This window comes from Macrobrachium nipponense, chromosome 28 (genome assembly GCF_015104395.2).
Source record: "Macrobrachium nipponense isolate FS-2020 chromosome 28, ASM1510439v2, whole genome shotgun sequence".
In the NCBI taxonomy this organism is placed as follows: domain Eukaryota; kingdom Metazoa; phylum Arthropoda; class Malacostraca; order Decapoda; family Palaemonidae; genus Macrobrachium; species Macrobrachium nipponense.
The window spans coordinates 54,171,092-54,193,462 of NC_087217.1; the positions used below are offsets into that span (position 1 = coordinate 54,171,092).

General features: G+C 35.8%; 1 protein-coding gene across 3 annotated transcripts in view; it reads right to left on the bottom strand.

Moving 5' to 3' along the window:
• Positions 1-22,371, bottom strand: part of LOC135201746 (PHD finger protein 19-like) — a 593,548-nt gene that overhangs the window by 333,157 nt on the left and 238,020 nt on the right. For 2 of the 3 annotated variants that reach the window (XM_064230959.1, XM_064230958.1), the window contains exon 3: positions 4,923-5,000. The gene's annotated coding sequence lies outside the window, so the exon portion shown is untranslated. Of the gene's footprint in view, positions 1-4,922; positions 5,001-22,371 lie in introns of those variants that run through there. The other variant, XM_064230965.1, reaches the window with a different exon arrangement.

Sequence of the window (22,371 nt, forward strand, 5' to 3'; positions counted from 1 at the left end):
GTCTAGCTTTCTTTTAAACTTCCACACTGTTGCTGTTTGCGACTTCTGTTGGCAGTTTATTCCATGTGTCACATATTTTGTATGTAAAGAAGTAACCCACGGAGAGAGAGAGAGAGAGAGAGAGAGAGAGAGAGAGAGAGAGAGAGAGAGAGAGAGAGGTCTTTAACGGCACCGCACTTTCTGAACAATCACCATTTGTAAATCCTGAAATACTCATTGGTGATGCTGTAGTGAACAGGTTAATCCATTCTAAGGAACTAAAATAAATTTACCAGTGTTTTTAAAGTTTACAACTTGTCGTTAAAAACTGAAGAAAGTAAAGCAAAATGGAAAAAATTAATGAGGAAACAGCTTTAATTGCAAACAAAGCTGTCTTTAAAAAAAATGCCCTCATAACTCAAACAAAAGCTTATATCAAATTAAGTCGACATGAACGCAATAATACACGGTGAGTAAAAATGCTAATAAAAAACATCTATGTTTTTAATTCATATACATCATTATAATTTTGATGTTGCTGAATGAAATATACAACAAATAACAGTCTTACTAAAAACTCACATGTCCTCTTAGTTTCAATTTTCAGGTAGTTGTTGTGGCATTCTCACAACAACTACAACAAAACAAGAGCAATAACAAAAACAACATCCATAACAATAACCTAACTTTCTTCTCCCCTCTATTGCATCCAGCTCTTGCCTTTCTTTTATCTGCTTATTAATATGCCTTTTCCCGTCCTTCTCGGTTTCACATCATGAACTCCATCCCCATTATATCTCTTCCTCCCCATAACCCCCTCCTCCCTCCTCCCCTTTCCTCCTCCTCCTCCTCTCCTTCTTCCTGTAAATCCTCATGTCTGGTTGAACTGTGATTTCATACATCATAAAACCCAATTTAACTTCCCATTCTATTCGTGGCGCGTTCCTCCTCCATCGCTTTCTGATACAGACCGGGGGAATCTCCACCAATATCTGCCCCCCCCCTACCCCACCCCAACCCCTCTAATCCCCTCCACACCCCAACACCGCCCTATTAATCACTTTAAATATTTTGCATACTAATTGGGGTATTAAATCCGTGTTGCTTACAGTGAAATGCTACATAATTCACATGACATTTTTCATCCCCTCGGAGAGCGGGGCGTATCATTCGGCGGCAGAAAGCATCGTTCACGCCACCGGCACTATCATCTCATCTCCCCTCGCTCAGACGCCGTCGAGGGAAACCTTCGGCGTTCGCAAGATTCTGGGAAAAAGGGGAAAGCCCCAAGACCGTCCTCTCTCTCTCTCTCTCTCTCTCTCTCTCTCTCTCTCTCTCTCTCTCTCTCTCATACATCACGCTTCTTGCGTCCGAAAAGCTTTCCCTCTGAGACAAGTGTCGCTTGGGAAGACATCGAGCATAAAACATGGAGAGAGAGAGAGAGAGAGAGAGAGAGAGAGAGAGGAACAGAAAATGGACGCTTTATTTTTTTTCGCCTAGCTACGTTCCATCTTTGGGAGGGAGAGAGAGAGACAGAGACAGAGAGAAAGTGGAACAGAAACAGAAAATGGACGCTTTATTTTTTCTCACATAGCTACGTTGTTTCATCAGAGAGAGAGAGAGAGAGAGAGAGAGAGAGAGAGAGAGAGAGAGAGAGAGAGAGAGAGAGCTTCTAAATTATTATTAAAAACCCACAAACACACATACATATATAATATCTACATGTATACATACATACATATATAGTATACATACATACATACATACATACATACATACGTACGTACACACACACACACACATATATATATATATATATATATATATGTGTGTGTGTATGTATGTATACATATATAATGAATTCTTCAAATCACACGGAGAACTCCAAGGAGAGAGAGAGAGAGAGAGAGAGAGAGAGAGAGAGAGAGAGAGAGGTAAAAACCGGATACCAACATAGCAAACACCCTTCCCTTAACTTGAAGCAGATAAAGCGACAGATAGCGAAGTGATGACTGACATCAAACGTCTGACACAATGAGACGGTATCTCGCCATCTCCAACTAGGAAGCGAAACCCATCAATCACGAGACATCATAAACCAACAAAAACGAAGGCAAAAACAAATTCGAGCTAAAATTACACACGACGTCGTCCGGTCGGAGACTTGTCGCTATCACGCGATGGCACAGAAATGCCGTTTACGATAAGCGAAGGATGACCCATTCTACTGCAGGTTAGTTCCTCGTTGGACGAGTCGGTTAACGTGCTCGACTACCGATCTCAGGGTCCTTGTTCGATTCCCCACTCTGGCAACGCGAAATCAGAGGAATTTGTTCCTGGTGATAGAAATTCATTTCTCGATGTGGTTCGGATCCCACACAAAGCTGTAGGTCCCGTTGCTAAGTAATCAATTGCTTTGTTTGTGTGGTGTTTTTACGTTGCATGGAACCAGTGGTTATTCAGCAACGGGACGAACGGTTTTACGTGACTTCCGAACCACGTCGAGAGTGAACTGCTATAATCAGAAATACACATCTCTAACCCCTCAGTGGATTGCCCGAGGATTGAACTCGCGACCACCAAGGTGGCAGGCCAAGACCATACCGATCACGCAACTGAAGGTAACCAATTGGTTCCTAGCCACGTAAAAAAATCTGATCCTTCGGTCCAACCCTTATCGGAGAGCTGTTAATCAGCTCAGTGGTCTGGTAAAACTAAGATATACTTACTTTTTCTACCTCAGAGGTGTGTTATGAGATACTGGTGAATCACGGAGGCTGTGCAACTGATACAAACATTTACTGCTTTAAGAGTAATGTCATAGACAATCAAAAGGGTATATGGTCGTTTTTAGACAACTTAGAGACATCAATCATAAAAATCGAAACGTTTTTTTTATTAACTTGAAAAGTTACATAAATAAATGGAAGAAACCCTTTAAGTATGATGAAGCTTTGGCATGTTTCAGAGAGAGAGAGAGAGCGAGAGAAGCATATTCTCGATTAATGTTTCTATTACAACAGTTATATATTTAATATGTATTAAAATAGTTATATATTTAATTTGTATTAAAATAGTTATACATTTATTTTATTAAAACAGCAATACATTTTACATTTCTATTAAAACAAATATTCACTCAATACTTCTATTAAAAGAGCTTTGCACTTGATATTTCTATTAAAATAGCTTCATATTTACTATATCTATTAAGTCGGCTATATACTTCATATTTCTATTAAACAGCTATTCAATTCATATTTCTGTTAAAATAGTTATTTATAGGAAAACAGCTATATATTCAGTTCATATTTCTATTCTGTTAAAACAGCCATACACTTAAAGTTTCTATTAAAAAAGTTACACATTTAACATTTCTGCTGAAAAAACTATACATTTATTTCTATTACACATCAAAATTTTCATTATTTCTATTACAAAAGCCTAACATTTTGCATTTGTAGAAATATTAAAATGTATAGCTGTTTCATTAGTAAAGTAGTTTTAAAAGAAATATGAAATGTATAGCTGTGTTAATGGAAATATTAAGAAACATTAAGATCATAACTATTTCAATAGAAATATGAACTGAGTAGCTGTTTTAACAGAAATATGAACTGAATAGCTGTTCAATAAATATATGAAGTATATGGCTGACTTAACAGATATAATAAATGTGAAGCTATTTTAATATTTCTTTTAAAAAACAGAAATACGCTTAATATTCCGATGAAACAACTGGCATACATTTCATATTACTACGAAAACTGCTATCTGACTGGCTTTTCCATGTATGATTCTAGATAACATCTGGTCTGACAAAGTTCCAAACCATTGCTCTCAAATTCTTCTTTTTCTTCTTCTTCTTCTTCTCTCTTTCCCACCACAGCTTCACCACCGCCCCATCAAGCATGTAAAATAGTGTATCTAATGAGGCTCGGGGGGAACGAAATTTGTAAGCCTATTTAAAAGTCATCGGCGTGTGCCTTTTCAACCCCGTTTTAAGGAATCCTCCCTTCGTTCCAACATACTCTATGAATTACCAAACGCCATTAGAAAAATGCAACGTGCAATTGCACGATCAATGTATATTAGTCGCGTCGTTCATTATATTTCAATATCTGGGCAAAGAAAAGAGAGAGAAATAAAACAGATAATAAAAAAATAAATAAAAATAAAAAATGGGAACGGGACAGGGGATCAGTTTCCAGAAGGACGGGCATCTGTCACATGCCCGGATTTGACTACATATGCTGCGCATTTACGATGCTCATTCAACGGATGAGTTGACGTCAAACTTGATGACGGCAGCTCCGACGATGACGATGACGATGATGAGGATGATGATGATGTGGTGATGGTGATAGCTTTTTACTGGCCGGGGGGGGGGGGGGGGGTTGGAGGTATTGTCGAGTTGAATTATGGTTACACACTGGATTATAGAGGTCTGTGTTGGAAGGGCCGTATATATAATTCTTTATCTTAATTTTTTGTGTGAATACAAAATGACAGTCACCTATTCAGTTATACTCGTAATGGTCCGTATCTAACTAGCTGTCATTTATCAGCATACAAACAGATATTTAGATACATAATATATATATATGTATATACAAAGTACACATTCATACATACATATACACAATGCTTGAAAATTGCAAAAATGACAAAAAATCTTTATATGATTTTTAAACTATAAACCGCTGACAATGACTGATTGAAGCAGATGGACGTTGGTTAGGATGGCTCGCTGATAAAATTACTGAAGGGGAAGACGTAAAAGATAAAATGAGAAAAATAAGTAGAATGAAATGAAAGAGAATGTCAATAAAGGCAAAGCATAAAAGTAGCAAGAGGTGTCTGGGGTTAACTTCATTCACTGGAGTTGAGTGTTAACACTGGAACCACACGAAGGGAAGATGGAACAGTTGATTGTCACTTACCTGTGAAGAATAGCAAGGAACGAAGATTCAGTAATAACAGCGTGACTAGCCAGGTCAATATAAAGATGTGGTTCGTTCCTGAAGAAAGAAAATTACAAAATAAGTCGGTTGAAAATGAAGGATGCAAAAAGAACTACCTATACACACATTATACATATACATAATAGGATATATATAGTATATATATATATATATATATATAATATATATAAACCCATTCAGTATTAGCAAAATAATGCACTGAAAAAAAATTTAAAAAGGTGACTTTACCATCTAGTAAACAAAAATGTGCTTTGATGCAGAACTGATTGGAGGTATTGCAAGAAATCAACATAATACACAAACAAACACACACCTACATATTATTCATGTACATTTAACAACGATGAGGATTTAGATAATAACTTAAGGTTTGTAATAAACATAACTTGATATTGATAAGGGAATGTGACAAGGACTTCTCAGGTGTTTGATTTGAAGGAACCCTGGGGTTTTTTGAGAGCAAATATTGTGATATACTATATATATTTAATATTATGAACACGCACACAGACATATACTTATATATACTTATATATATATATATATATATATATATATATATATATATATATATATATATATACAGAGAGAGAGAGAGAGGAGAGAGAGAGAGAGAGAGAGCTATTCCAAGCCAACTCCCACAAGCATCCATAAAAACCAAGCCATCAAGCCATTTCCCGTAAGAGGGGAAATAGCCTACGAGGAAAAAAACTAAACTGAAATAAACTTTGAAACGAATATATTTCGGTGACGGAGACATCATTATTTTTTTTTCTTTCTTGCGATTTGTTGACACGTTAATGACAAGGTTGTGTGACAACGACCGCCACGCCTACCATGAAAAATTCCTTGCAAACACGAGAGAGAGAGAGAGAGAGAGAGAGAGAGAGAGAGAGAGAGAGAGAGAGAGAGAGAGAGAGAGAGTTTAGGTTTCCCTCGGAAGAATTTATATTTAAATTCGGTTTTTACGTATTCGTGAAATTTATGAGATTCCATCATTAATAAAAGAGGAAATATGAGAGAGAGAGAGAGAGAGAGAGAGAGAGAGAGAGAGAGAGAGAGAGAGAGAGAGAGAGAGAGAGAGAGAGAGAGAGAGAGATTCCTTAGGGATCTTTATATTTGAAATCGTTTGGTTTTTTTTTACATATTTCTTCCGCTTGCGAGATTCCTTCATAATGAATCAATATTATGCAACATTATCTTCAAACCTGGAAAAATAAGAGAGAGAGAGAGAGGAGAGAGAGAGAGAGAGAGAGAGAGAGAGAGAGAGAGAGAGAGCTAAGGCTAACCATCGCTTCATTTTTAAATGCCTGAAATATTTTCTTATTCGGAGGCAAACGGTAAGTTGTAGTAATGAGAAAATTCCTCAAATTACGTAAACAGAAAACATTACATACAACGAGAAATTTTTGAAAGGTTATTAAATAATATACTTGACTTACAAGATCCTTCCTTCAAACAAACGGCATTGCAAATAAACAACGACATGAACAAAAAACAAGCCAAATAACAAAAACAGTAAACACACCAACATTAACTATAGTGGTGATACCTGACAGACCAATTCTTTTATTTTCGGACAATGGATTAAAATATCACCACAGACAGACAGGACCCCCAAAATTTTACTTATTTTCGACACCCCACGTCACTCAGCAACACACACACTCCTCTGACAAATACATTATTGAACCTGTACCACAAATAAGGAACTTGACCGTCACGTCTCGTAAACTGGCACGCGGAGACCCAGCCCCATTGAAATATATACATATAGGTTTGGAACGTCACGTCCCGTAAATGGGGGAAAAAAATAAAAGAAAAAATTCATTGATTGACTGTTGTTATTACTGTGACATTTCAGATACGCCTTCCAAAACCACGGGAGATCTTCTGCTAATGGATTAGGAAGTCTCTCTCTCTCTCTCTCTCTCTCTCTCTCTCTCTCTCTCTCTCTCTCTCTCTCTCTCTCTCTCTCTCTATATATATATAGATATATATATATATATATATATATATATATATATATATATATATATATCAGGAAAAGAGGAGAAGGGCAGGGGAGATGGTATAGATGGCGAAAACACGAAAAAATGAAAAAGGGTGAAATGGAATGGAGGAAGTTGGGCGGGGAGAAAAATACAAAAGTACGGAAAAAAAATAATAATAATGCTAATTATGAAAAGTAGGAATAATAATGAAGGGAAAGGGATCGAATAAAATTAAAATAGAATGAAACTGGTGAGAGAATAAAAAGAAATAAAAAAGGTGTAGTAAATAAATAAATAAATAAAAAGTCTAGTAAGTAGCATCATCGTAAATTCTACGAAGAAAATAAATAAACCAGACGATAAAAAAAGTAAGAAAACATAATGACAGTAAACAGTAGCAGATACAAAAGAAAGTAAATAGGCGGAAATGAGTAGAACAGATAAAGACACGCTAACCACGAGACAATGACGGATAAACAGGACGAACTACGCGTCGATGAGGAAAGAGATAAACACGAAAAGAAGCTTCTATTCCGTTTGATTCGCAAATCCTTTATATTCACACGAAAATAAAAACAAACCCGTTACTTCCCATCCTTAGCAAAAAAAAAGATAGAAAGAAAGAACAAACAAAGATGTGTACTCGATTTCATTCCGAAGTCATTCGTGATAAGGAGATAACATGGAAGAGGAGGGTTCCTACATCCGGGTTACTTGGATGCTGCCATCTCGCCTATCTGCTACCATCATCATTATATAAAAAAGGATATGCACGTACATTCATGTATGCACGCGCACATGCACACAAGCATATATAGTAGACACCCACCCACCCACACACACACACACACACACACACACACACACACACATATATATATATATATATATATATATATATATGATCACACACACATATACATATATATATATATATATATATATATATATATATATGTGTGTGTGTGTGTGTGTGTGTGTGTAAAAGGGGAATGTACAGACTCATCATTTTTAACTTCCCTGGAGACAGAGTCTAAGTGAACAAGACATATCCCAGCTTAAGAATGCCGGATAACTCTTTTTGGGATAGTGTGATCCTTATATATATATATATATATATATATATATATATATATATATATATATATATGTGTGTGTGTGTGTGTGTGTGTGCGTGTGTGTGTGGCATGTATATATATACATATTATATATATATATATATATATATATTATATATTATATATATATTTATAATATATATATAATATCAAACGCCACCTTCAGACGACTGATACAAAGTGGTAGAAATTAAAATATATATCCTAGCAGGGCAAAATGTAACGGAAAACCTAATAAGAAATATTGCATTTATCAGAAAATCATTAGTTGCTGAGGACATATCTTTGCTGGTAGTGTGGAAGTTTTCTGCTGTAGGATTTATCGTTGTCTCTAAACGCAGAAGACTCACCAGCATCACATCGAAACACCCAATACACACACGCAATTTGCCGTGACCTTGAACCAACTCTCGTAAGTTGGAACTGCAGCCTATCTTTTACAATAATTCTTTTGCGTCATCATCCCAACCCTTATACCAATGAATTTTACATTCTTTTCACTAACCTATCATCGTCCATTCTATATAATGACCAAACCACCTCATAATACTCATTCCTCCTTTCGCCTAAAGTAACCGTCTCACCACTTCAATGTATCTCCACATTTTCACCCTCAGCAATTCCTCTTACGATTCAAACCCTCTTTCATTACCATTCAACGCCTAACTTCGATAATGGAGAGTTGGCTCAACAATCCCTTCATACATTCCCATTTTGGATTGCGCGTGCAAATAAAGTCTCTTTCACCACTATTTTGCACACACACCATGCTGTCTTTCTTCACTTGCTTCACTTATTCTTTAACTTTCTTCTTCTCTCATCTTGCTATCATCCGTTATATTTACTCGCAAATACCTATTTATGAATCGACTGCTTTCATTACCCTGCCTTTTGGGGTTTACTTTCAATGGAAGGGGATTTTCTTTGGAAAAAGGAAAATTCCAGTTCAATCTGGGAAAATCAGCTGCTAGTGAATACCAAAATAAATTAAGACTGCATTGAATTTTATTTAAATTATCATTAACAACAAAAACTATCTAGATTGGATTTAATCGTAGTGACCTGAAAATATATTTGAATACTATAATCACCGTTTAAATAATGTTCCAAAGGAAATTATTTTTATATTCATTTTTAAAGGACACCATTATTTTTAATCACTGAAATATCTACATTTTACCGTGCAATTGTATAAATCAGATGTATATGACTTATGTATGATATATGCAAACCCGCATAAAAAAATAATGGTATCAAATTATTGCAAAGTTTTATAAAAATAAAAAAATTAAAAAACTCACACACAAATTATTAACAGTAACTACAGTGGAAATGAATGCAAAAATGATTCACAACATCTTCACAATTACAAACATAATTTGGCAGTGGACTCGCCAATAAGTTCCCAGAAAGACAGCCGGGTCTTCGTGCAAGAAACGACTCCATTTGCCTCGAAGGTAATACACCTGCAGGTAATGGGCATTTCTTTGTATTGTTTGCAAACTTGACACGCAGTGACATAATCTGCCGGCAATTTCTCCTTTGGAGTTGCTCTTCAGATCGAGAGGAAGTCTTTTATGAGACTGATAAGGTGAAATCATACTTTAGATTTTAGATGTAGATGAAATTATACTTCTAGATTTTATATGTAGGTGAAATTATACTTCTAGATTTTAGGTGTAAGTGAAATCACATTTCTAGATTTTAGACGTAAGGTGAAATCACACTTCTAGATTTTGGATGTAGGTGAAATCATACTCCTAGATTTTAGACGTAGGTGCAATCATACTTCTAGATTTTAGATGTAGGTGCAATCATACTTCTAGATTTTAGGTGCAAGTGATAATCACACTTCTAGATTTTAGACGTAGGTGAAATCACACTTCTAGATTTTAGATGTAGGTGAAATCATACTTCTAGATTTTAGATGTAGGTGAAATCATGCTTCTAGAGTCCAGAAGTCATGCTTGAAAATCACGATGGAATAATCATAAGGGACAATAGGAAAAATTGGCACCTTGCAACTTTGGGAATACCGTTATATATCTAAGAAAACCAAATTTAAAAGTCTGATCGAGCGGAATCATATATTATATATGTACATATGTAAACCAAATTATACAGAATGATAGAGCACAACCTCACTTCTCAACATCTGTAGTCATACTTGAAATCTAGATATACCCCAATCGTAGCGACTGATGGAGGGAGCTAAATCACACTTGGAAACCTTACAAGTCAAACTAAAAATCTAGGCAAACCTAATTTTAAAGATTGAAGGGGCAAAACCATATTCTGTATCCTTTTCTTAAGATGTCATACATAACGTGATGACATAATACCCAAACGTAAGAGGTTGACCAGATAAGGCCATCTAAGAGGCATGGTATCCAATCTCCTTGAACGACTTAATACCCAAACGTAAGAGGTTGACCATAGAAGGTCATTTAAGGGGCATAGTACCCAACCTCTTTCAAGCCATTAATTTCTTCAAAAAACAGGAGGAGGAACGAATTTCTGGGGACTGAAAGTAATGAAGGAAACGAGGAAAAATTTATTCTTGCTTAAAATTGCAGTAAAAAAAGAAAATTGACCTAAGGAAACAAATCGAAAATGCGGGAAATGCCTTCAAAACATATACACACAGAAAACCTCCACCCCCAGCTGCAATTAGCTTAAACAAGACCACCTTAGGTTGCAATCAGCTTAAACATGACTATCAAGGGAAATGCCTTCAAAAATATATACACACAACCTCCACCTTAAGCTGAAATCAGCTTAAACAAGACTATCAAGGGAGATACCTTCAAAACATATACACACACAACCTCAACCCTAAGCTGCAATCAGCTTGAACATGACTATCAAGAGAGATACCTTAAAAAACATATACACACACACACAACCTCAACCTTAAGCTATAACCAGCTTAAACAAGACTATCAAGGGAAATGCACTCAAAAACATATGAACAAACACACATCCTCAACCCTAAGCTGCAATCAGCTTAAACAAGACTATAAAAAGGAAAGGAAAGAAAAACGACAGTTTTATTTTCTCTTTCAATTCTCCTCTCAATTTCCAAGATCCACGACATTCATTTCCCTTAATGGTAATTCCATGGTTAGGGAAGGAGTGATGAGGCACTCGGGATGAAGACCCCATTTAATGGTAGTGGTTCTCCTCACCCCATAATGGCAACGAACCCGGCCCCTACTCTAACCTTCCTACCTCCTCCCCAGCTCAAAATGTGGAGGCGGGGACGAGAGGGGAGGGGAGGGGAGGCGGGTGGGTAGGAATGAGAGGGGAGAGGGGAAGGGTCCCGAATGTCAAGTAATTATCATTAAGAAGTTGACTTTTGCATTGCGTGGTCGGAGGCACTTCATTCACAGGAATTCGTGATGGCTGCCGCCCGCCCTGGAAGCAACGGTGCTGCTGCTGCTGTCGAGACCTGGATATAGTGTGACCGTAGCACATAGCAAGCCTGCTCTCTGCTCGGTCTCGCGGTCTCTCGTGTCTCTCTACTGCTGCCCCGGAACCACCGCCTGCTGGGGATCTACTTTAGCAAATGACTAGCAAGATCAGAGCACACACACACACACACACACACACACACACACACATATATATATATATATATATATATATATATATATATATATATATATGAAATTGTAATAGCCACAATGCCCTGTAACTTCTCAAATTCTTTGCTCTTATTTTTGGATACTCTTGCCACTACAAAGCCTTGAACTCCAACTTCAAAGAAATTTGAAGAAATCGTGAGAAGTTAAAAGGGCATGGTGGATATTTCAATTTCATATGTATCTGGTAAAAATGATCGGTAGATTTTATATATATATATATATATATATATATATATATATATATATATACATATATATATATAGCTCCTCTGCTGTTTGCTAAGCATTGAATTTGTCTCTATTGGTTATTCGGTTGTGGGAAATTTTCATCTGGATGGAGAAAGGCAGGAAACCTGCATCCTCATCTCATTCTCTATTTATAGCTAATATACTAACTTTAGTCTAACGGAGTGGAAAACCAAAAAATAATTTTGGTAACGTGAATATCACTGAAATAAATTATAAATAAATTTCTTATAAATAAATAATGAGAGAAACACTTAATAAAATAAAAACTAGCCAGAAAAATGGGATGCATTTATGTGTGCTCTAATCAAAAGCCGTAGCAAACCCAGTAAAATTTTAAGCTCCCTCCCTCTTCCACAACCCCAAAGAAAGAAAGAAAAATTGCGCCCGTTTCGGAATGTACTCACGGAACAATAACCGCGTGATAAACCCGACCACCCATTATTTATGAATCACCCGATACTTGTATTTTCTGAGAGAAATGCTAGACGTCAGCCATCTGTACGGAAACCGAAATTTTGTGAGGAGAAGAATCAGCGCCGGGCGAAGCAACTGGGCGTATCTGATCCGCAGTTTTGCCAGGCGATCACACGTTACGGCAACCGTAAATTTCATGGTTACCAGAAATGATTGTGTTTGGTAACACTTCTTGATGATTCTCTTCCGTCTGGCAAGGCCGGAGAGCATTACGTTTCGGATATGGGCAGGACGCGTACGCGACAGTTTCTCAGTTGACAGACACACACACATACTACGCAAACACATATGCAAGCATGCACGCACGCACTTGGCAGTTCTTTTCCTGTGTGGTGAGAAACGCTGCAGCCATTACGATCTAGTAATTTGTGAGACGAGGCAGGTGTCTCGAATTGAAACGCCGATTATCGGAAGCTTATTTTCCCATTTTTATACACCTGAACGTTTATGTAAAAAAATTATAATAAAAATACAAAAATAAAAATAAGCATACTTAATATGCAAGCAATTTCAAAGTGCTAATCTGTAACCATTTATGGGTGTATGATTATTTACCATGATGGTCTCGTTAAACTATTTAATAATTATCATTTATTTATGGGATGTTTTTTTTTCACTTTTACACACTAGCAAATTCATGTAAAAAAAAAAGAAGTCAGCATACATTAAAATACACGCAATTCAAAATTGTTAATCTGTCAACATTTTCGCTTGTATGAGGCTAATCCCATGATACTTCAGATTTTTACCCTAGTGATATCTTTAAACTATTTAATAACAATGATTCATTTATACAATGGACAAAAAAAGTATTTATAACAAATCACAACAACCGACTCTACTACACCAAATATTCCTTGAAAAACACCTATTCTGAGGTTACGGCAGTTAATATGAAACCAGAAAATGACAAATAAACACACGTGAACACAATCTACACCTTCAAAAAAAAAAAAAAAAAAAAAACACACACACACACACACACCCACAAACACACAACGCCAGGACCCAAAAATAAAGCACAAACGACTTCCCTCTAACACTTTCGCAACATAAAACGAAAAAAAATAAAAAGAAAAAGCTTCTAATCGCCGGTTTCGTGTTTCAGTGGCCAAAGGTAATTACTGATTCCATTAACAATGCAGGTCGATTAAAAACATTGCCAGTGCCAAGGCAAACACGAGTGGGCAATAACACCCGGTGTAGGTTTCATTCCTGTAACATAAAAGTATTGCTTGCTACCTTATGCAAATGGCAACCGCGTATAAGCAGTGGCATTAATGTTGATTATAGACTTGATTATAGACAGAAGTTGTTTGTAATTATTTCTTGGGGGAAAGCCAACATTCGACTATATATATAAGTTATCCGGTTTTAACCCCGAAGTTAATATTACTGCGAAATTTTTATTTAATTTTTCACGAAATTTTAAGTTGTTTAATACAATGACGGACCTTCCGATTACGTGTAGGAAAATAATTTTACACCTACGTCAAAATAATTTGGCGAGTATTTATTTACATACGAAATACTGCGTTGATTGCCAGAACACACAAACACCACCACACACACACCCACCACACACCACACAAACCCACACACACACACTATATATAGATATATATTATCTATATATTATATTATAATAATATTTAGATATAATATATTCCATATACACCTGGTGAATTTTACACTGCGTCGAAATAAATTGGTGAGTATTTATTCACATACAAAATGAATATATATATATATATATATATATATATATATATATATATATATATTATATACACACACACACACACATATATATATAATATATATATGTGTGTGTGTGTGTGTGTGTATACTATATACATATTACTATTTTTTTTAAGTCATGGTACACTTACTATACCATATCCCTCACACCTACTAAGTAAGGAGTGATTTATTCTTTAAACGTATGAAAGTCTAATCTGATCAAATTAATGAGAAAACTTCTAGAGTGGACGTAACAACATAAAATGTAATTCCAATTAGATACGGAGTCAAATCCCTGGCATTCATCCACGATATTTCCGATCAATTATGACAAGAAAAAGATTTGTAATATTAAGAGCCTGGTCAAGATATTAAGAAAGTCACAGAGAAAATGTTCAACTTACACCAATGACGATGATGCCATCAACTGGCGTCACAGCAACTTCGGTCACCGATGTCCATCATCAGGGAAACGCTTTCCCCCAGTATGTGTTTAATCTTAATCTCGAGGGACTCATCAAACAAGTGCGCCCACAACCACGCCGGCACCCCCCCCCCAACCCCCCAAACCCCCTTTGTCCTTAATCCCCTCACAATTACGACAATTAAAGGGTGACTTACACGTCACTTTTCCATTTGCCATGATCACTGCCATTGGGCGGTGGTGATTATGATATGAGAGAGAGGAGAGAGAGAGAGAGAGAGAGAGAGAGAGAGAGAGAGAGAGAGAGAGAGTCATTGAATCATTAATGTAAATACACACACACACAATATAATATATATATATATATATATATATATATATATATATATATATATATTCACTGAAATATGCGCTCATTGCTGACCCTCCCTCTCTGTCAGAGAGAGTCAGCAATGAACACATATTTCAGTGAATATATAATATATATAGATATATATATATATTATATATAATATATATATATATATATATATATATATATAAATAAAATATATATATATACAGAGAAGAGAGAGAGAGAGAGAAGAGAGAGAGAGAGAGAGAGAGAGAGAGAGAGAGAGTCAGCAATGAATATATTTCAGTGAATATATATATATATATATATATATATATATATATATATATATATATATATATATATATATATATATACAGAGAGAGACCTACCTTACAGACCTTACATTTCGTTCGGGTTGCCCCAGGTCCCTCAGTGTGAGGCGCCTCTAATGTCTACCAGAGAGTTGCTAGTACATCTTCCGGTATATTTTGCATCTTCCAATCTTGGATGGTCTGGGATGCAGTTTAGATATTTGTCGAGCTTATTCTTAAACACATCTACGCTCACTCCTGATATATTCCTCAGATGAGCTGGCAACGCATTGAATAGACGCTGCATTATCGATGCTGGTGCGTAGTGGATTAATGTCCTGTGTGCTTTCCTTATTTTTTCCTGTATAGTTTTGGGCACTATTAATCTACCTCTGCTTGCTCTTTCTGATATTTTTAGTTCCATGATATTTTCTGTTATTCCTTCTATCTGTTTCCATGCCTGAATTATCATGTAGCGTTCTCTTCTCCTTTCTAGACTATATAATTTTAAGGATTGTAGTCTTTCAGTAGTCTAGGTCCTTAACTTCTTCTATTCTAGCTGTAGGACCTTTGTACACTCTCTATTTGTGCAATATCCTTTTGATAGTGTGGGTACCATATCATATTGCAATATTCAAGTGGACTACGAACATATGTTTTATAAAGCATAATCATGTGTTCAGCTTTTCTTGTTTTGAAGTGCCGTAACAACATTCCCATTTTTGCTTTACATTTTGCCAACAGAATTGCTATTTGATCATTGCATAACATGTTCCTATTCATCATCACACCAAGGTCTTTAACTGCTTCCTTATTTGTGATTGTCTCATTATTAGGTCCCCTATATGCATATAGCTTTCCTTCTCTGTCTCCATAATTTATTGATTCAAATTTATCAGAGTTAAATACATCCTATTTACCTCTGCCCAATCATATACTTTGTTAAGGTCTCTTTGTAGAGCGTTCCTATCTTCATCACAAGTAATTTCTCTACTTATTCTTGTGTCATCAGCGAAACTACTCACTACGAATCCTTAACATTACTGTCTATGTCTTCAATCATAATAACAAACAATATTGCAGCTCAGCACCGTTAACCTTGTGGCACACCGGATATTACCTTGGTTTCATCCGATTTCTCATCGTTTGCAATAACTATCTGTTTTCTGTTGTGTAAAAATTCTTTTAACCATCTTCCTACTTTATCTACGATATTGTGTTTTCTAATTTTCTTTGCTAATATATTATGGTCTACTTTGTCAAAAGCTTTTGCAAAGTCTAAATAAACCACATCTGTTTCATTTCCGCTTTTCATATTTTTGAATATGTTCTCACGGTGGACTAACAGTTGGGTTTGTGTACTTTTTCCGGGTACGAAACCGTGGTTGTCCGATATTAAACAAATTATTTTTTATTAAATGTTTCATAATATTTTTTCTTCATTACCCTTTCATACACTTTCATAATATGTGATGTTAGACTCACAGGCCCTATAATTACTTGCCTCTAGTCTTGATCCACTTTTGAAAGTAGGGGTGATATATGCTAATTTGTGCTCATCATAAATCTTGCCTGTATCTACACTTTGTCTTAATAATATTGCAAGTGGCTTTGCGATAGAATGAACCACTTTCTTTAACAAAATAGCAGGGACTCCATCCAGCCCTGCAGCAGCTCCATTTTTAATTTCATTAATTGCCTGCACAATATCAGCTTCATTAATTTCTATGTCAGCTAAATATTCACTATTTTCTTCCCTTACTTCTATATCATTATCTTCATTATCTATTCTAGGGGTGAATTCTCTCATATCGTTCTGCCAGTATGTTGCAAATTTCCTTTTTTTCATTCGTTAATCTCCCTTCAATTCTCAGAGGGCCTATTTCTATTCTTCTTTTATTCATCTTCTTCGCATATGAGTATAATAGTTTTTTGGGGTTTTGCTTGATATTTAATAGGGTTTTTTCTTCCAAGTCCCGTTTTTCATTTTCTTTTGATTGTATAATCTTTTGTTCTGCATTTTCTATCTTACTTTTTAGTTCTATAACTTTCCATGCATTTTTTCTTTTGCAAGACCTTTTTTCCACTTTCTGATTTTCTGGAACAAGATCCTTCTGTCTCTTGGTATGCATGAATGATGTTTTACTTTTCTTCTTCGGTATATATTTTTCCACTATTTTCTCCAATATTTTATATAATATCTCCGTATTTACCTTATTTGTCATCACTTACGAAAATGTTATCCCAATCTTTGTTTAATTCTTCATTAATTTCTGACCATTTTATATTTTACTGTAGAAGTTGTATTGTTCCATATCCTTCCCACTTTTTCATTTCTTGCTTATCTATTTTCACTTGCTTTGGAATGAACTGTTAATTCTATGACATTATGGTCTGAAATACTCGCATTATAAACTATTATTTCTTTAACATAATTCATCTCGTTCACAAATACTAGGTCTAAAGTATTTTCCTTTCTTGTTGGCAGGTGATTTATTTGTTGAATGTTGTATTCTAGTAGCATATCTAATAGCTTTTCAAATTGCCTCTTATCTTCTGCACTACTATTACTCTCTTTTTTTATATGTATAAGTACAACCACAATCTCCTATTCGTTCTTTCCATTCTACGAAAGGAAAGTTGAAGTCACCAGATAGGAGAATAGTCTAGTCCTTGTGATTTCTACATATATCATCCAATTTTTCAATTATTAAGTCAAACAAATCTTTTAGTATTAGGAGGTCTATATATATCTATGTTCATCAATTTTTCAGATTCAAATTCTACCGCTATTAGTTCACATTCTGAGTTACTATATTTCTCATATATTTTTCCTTGTTTTTTGTCTTTCCCATATATTGCGGTTCCCCCTTGATTCCTATTTTTTTCTATCTGATCTATAAGTTTGGAACCCTTTTATTTGATCATCATTCCCAGTCTCTTGGGAATACCAGTTTCACTTATATTCATTATATCTATTTTCTTTTCATTTTGGGTTAGTTCTTCTAAGTACTCTATTTTTCTTTTTGAGTTACTCGTAACTAAACCCTGCGCATTCATCACTATGATGGTTGCGCGTGTTTTCTCCTTCATTTAATACTGGTAGTAATAAGGATTTTTCCCATGTCTCTTTCCTGTTCTGGTATGTTGTTCTTTTTTTTCATTTCCAGAAATTCTGACATTAAAAAATCCAACTTTTCCATAATATTTGATTTCTTCCTTCATCATAATTATTCATTTTGTGTCTGAATCTGCAATTTTCTCCGTTTCTGCAATATCCTCTTGCATAATAAATACAGTTATTATCTCTTGAGTAGAATTTCGGAGCTGATGCTTTGAAATTTTTTGCTGACACCTCTGCATATCTCATTGGTGGTTTGCTTTTCTCTTTTACCTGATATTCTTGATTCTCTCTTTATTTGTTTCTTTCTTATTTTGGATTTTATTACTTGGTTGGTTATTTATTTGATTATGATTCATGGCTACAGGGTGCATATATTTGCATTTTTTGTCGAACTTACATCCTTTTTCCTTCTTTTAGTTTTTTACATATTTTTGGATGCAGATCTCTGCAATCATTCCCCATATCCATCTAAGTATGCACATTTATTTACCATATATTTCATAGTTTTGACATATCTTAGGATGTTTGTAGTAACATCTTTCTCCAAATCTGCAATTCCCTCTTTTCAAAAGGTTGCAGATTTTATTTTGTCTTTCTTGTCTATTTTTTTTTTCCTTCTTTCCCGTCATTGTGTAGATCTGGGTAGAGCCTCTTCGGGATTTGCTTTTCTGTTGTCATATCGTAATTTACTTCTTCGTAGGTATGCTGCTTTATTGCCTCATATGTAGTATCAATGAGTATCTCTGCATCCATACTTTTATCTTGTTCTTTTGTTTTCCTTATTTTTTTTTCTGGTCATTTCATTTTTGTTTACTTCTCTTCCGTTTTCCTCTTCTTCTTTTTCTTCTTCTTCTTCTTCTCTTCCTCTTCTTCTTCATCCTCAACTATTTGTACATTCAATCTTGATTTAATAACATTGTCTATCCATGATAGACATGTTGAACAAAAAATTCTTGTATCTTTTCTCAAATCTTGTATTACCTCAGCACACTGTGGATGGGTCGGAATGTTGCATGCAGCACATTTTCTGATTAGGTTTTGTGGATTGACTATGCTATACCAAACCTTACACAGTTTGCATGCTTTTGGCATTCTTTTTCCTAATGCATCAATTAGGATATTCACAAGATTCACCTTATTCATTTTCTTTGTCGGAATATGTTGGTTTATGTATATTTTCTTTATGAGTCTCTTGACCACTTGGATTTTATTTGGAACTTCTTCAATTATTTTCAAGATGTTTTCATTAGATTTGTTCCAGTTTGAAGGATTATATCCTTCTAATATATCTATGAATGCTTTTGTATCTTTTTGGTTAGGACTGTTGCTGATTTCATAGATGAGAAATGCCAGTTCCCTTCCTGCTACCTCATCGTATTGCGAATCTGCTAAACACGCCAAATTACGCCACCTCTTCCCGCAGTTGGAACTTACTGCCATCTTGTTCTGATTTATAGTATTACACTTGATAAACTAACTTAGAAGACGAGAGAGAGAGAGAGAGAGAGAGAGAGAGAGAGAGAGAGAGAGAGAGAGTCAGCAATGAACATATTTCAGTGAATATATATATATATATAGAAAGAGAGAGAGAGAGAGAGAGAGAGAGAGAGAGAGAGAGAGAGAGAGAGAGAGAGAGTCAGCAATGAACATATTTCAGTGATATACATATATATAGAATATATACTATATATATATATATATATATATATATATATATATATATATATATATAGAGAGAGAGAGAGAGAGAGAGAGAGAGAGAGAGAGAGAGAGAGAGAATCAGCAATGAACATATTTCAGTGATATATATATATATATATATATATATGTATATATACAGAGAGAGAGAGAGAGAGAGAGAGAGAGAGAGAGAGAACCCTGCACCGACATACAAGGACTGACAGGTAAAGGAGCCTCCACCACCACCGCCGCTAACCCTAACTATATCAGACCTCAGCAATTAATCCATTCCATCAAATTACACTCAGAGGTAATTAGGGAAGTAATGGGCAAGGAGTAGCGGACGAGAGGGCTGACAGAAGAGGAGGAAGAGAATCCGTTCTTACGAATGGGGGAGGGGGATGGGGAGGGGGGGGGGTTGGAGTTGGAGGGGATGTATTGTGGGCGGGGAGGAGGAATGGAGAGGGGGGAAGGGTTATGAAGGTCCAATTCTGCCTATAACCAACCACCACCACTACTATAGCAGGACCCACTCACAAATATTGAATCTTGATGGCGGAGGTGATGGTCGTAAGACACGCAATCTTTTTATTATTACTTTTTTTCTCTCTATTTTTTTCTTTCTGGGGGACAACCAAACACCTCGCTCGAAGCCAGAAGTTCTTATTGGGCAATGCCATGAGCGGTTCTTCAGAAAAGGACCCGCAAAAGACCATGGTTTTTCTTTTTAATGACTGAGAATGAAATGGGGGTGTATCCTGGATCAGAATATTCAAATTTTGAAACTACCGATTTTCAGATATATCTCGTGTTTCTCTTTAATGAACGATTCAATGAAATGGGAGTTTATTCTCTATCTGAATAAACACATTTATCTCACTATAAAATAGTCAACATTACGCAACGTCCGGTTAACGATAAGAGAAAAAGATAGAAAAAAAACTCACTACTCTCTAAAATCATTACGTTCCAAACAATCTGCTCACGAAATCAGATGAGATAACAAACACCTCTATAACTATTATTTCACCTGCTCATGATTTCTTAAAATGGTCAAGAAAAAGCGACTACAAAATAAAATGAAAAATTACTCCAAACTCAAACTTGTTTTAGTGACAGAGAAAAAATGTCCTCCTTTCTAAACGAGGACGTGTGTACACAGAAAATGCAAAACTGCTTCTCCATTTTCTTAACATTAAACTAAAGCTCTGTTTCCTCATACAGATTTTCTCATAGAGATTAAATTTCACCGGATTCCTTTTTTTTTTTTTCTTTGGTAAAACGACAAGAAAATTGTTTTTTTTTCCGCGGCAACAGGTTCGAAATACACTTCCTAATGCGCATAAAACATAAACGGGAATACCATTATATACGCATCATATTCAGAAAATACTGGAGGTTCGCTACTTAACCTCCAACATACTTTCATCATACATGGAGACCTTCATGCTACGCGTTTATAAATACATACATATATATATATATATATATATATATATATATATATATATATATATACTACATACATACATATATAAGCTATATATATATATATATATATATATTATATATATATATATATATATATATATCTATATATATCTTCAATTTCTCAAGTTCATTATTATATTTATTTCATACGTAAATAATCAGCCCTAAACACAATCAACAATGACCACAAGGAATTGGGGGGACGGGGCGGGGAGGTGGGGGGGGGGGGGGGGGGGGGGGATGGGGGGGGGGGGGGGGGAGGTTGAGTGATGGGGTGGCGAAAACATATTTTTGCATGAGACTATAACGACGATAACTACTCTACAATAAGTATGAAGACAGAGACTGAAGCTCACATCAAGGATTCTGTCATATAATTTGCAACATGAAAGCTTTTTTTTTACAGTCAACTAAAGCAGGAAAATCATCCTCAAAAGACCTGGGGAGCTTTAGTGAGCTGGGGAGGGGGGGGGGGGGAGGGGGGGGGGGTTAATATACATTCTAAGCTGGACCAACCGTTTCTCCCTCATCCCCCCTCACCCCCACCCCCCCCCCCCCCCCTTCCCGCCACTGTCACCCACACCACCAAAAAACTTTCAGTTTATTAATATGTTCTCGCATGTGCCCCACCAAGAAAGACAAGACACCCCCGCCCCCACCTTGTTATTTACAGAGATGGGGGTCTGGAGAGACTTAAGGGTGGGGGGGAGAACATTCCATCCAAAAGCAACAACCACCACCTCCCCCCACTCCTCAATTTTCCCCTTAATTCACGGCTTGTGCATACAATTTCGCAGCACGATATCAGAGGTATA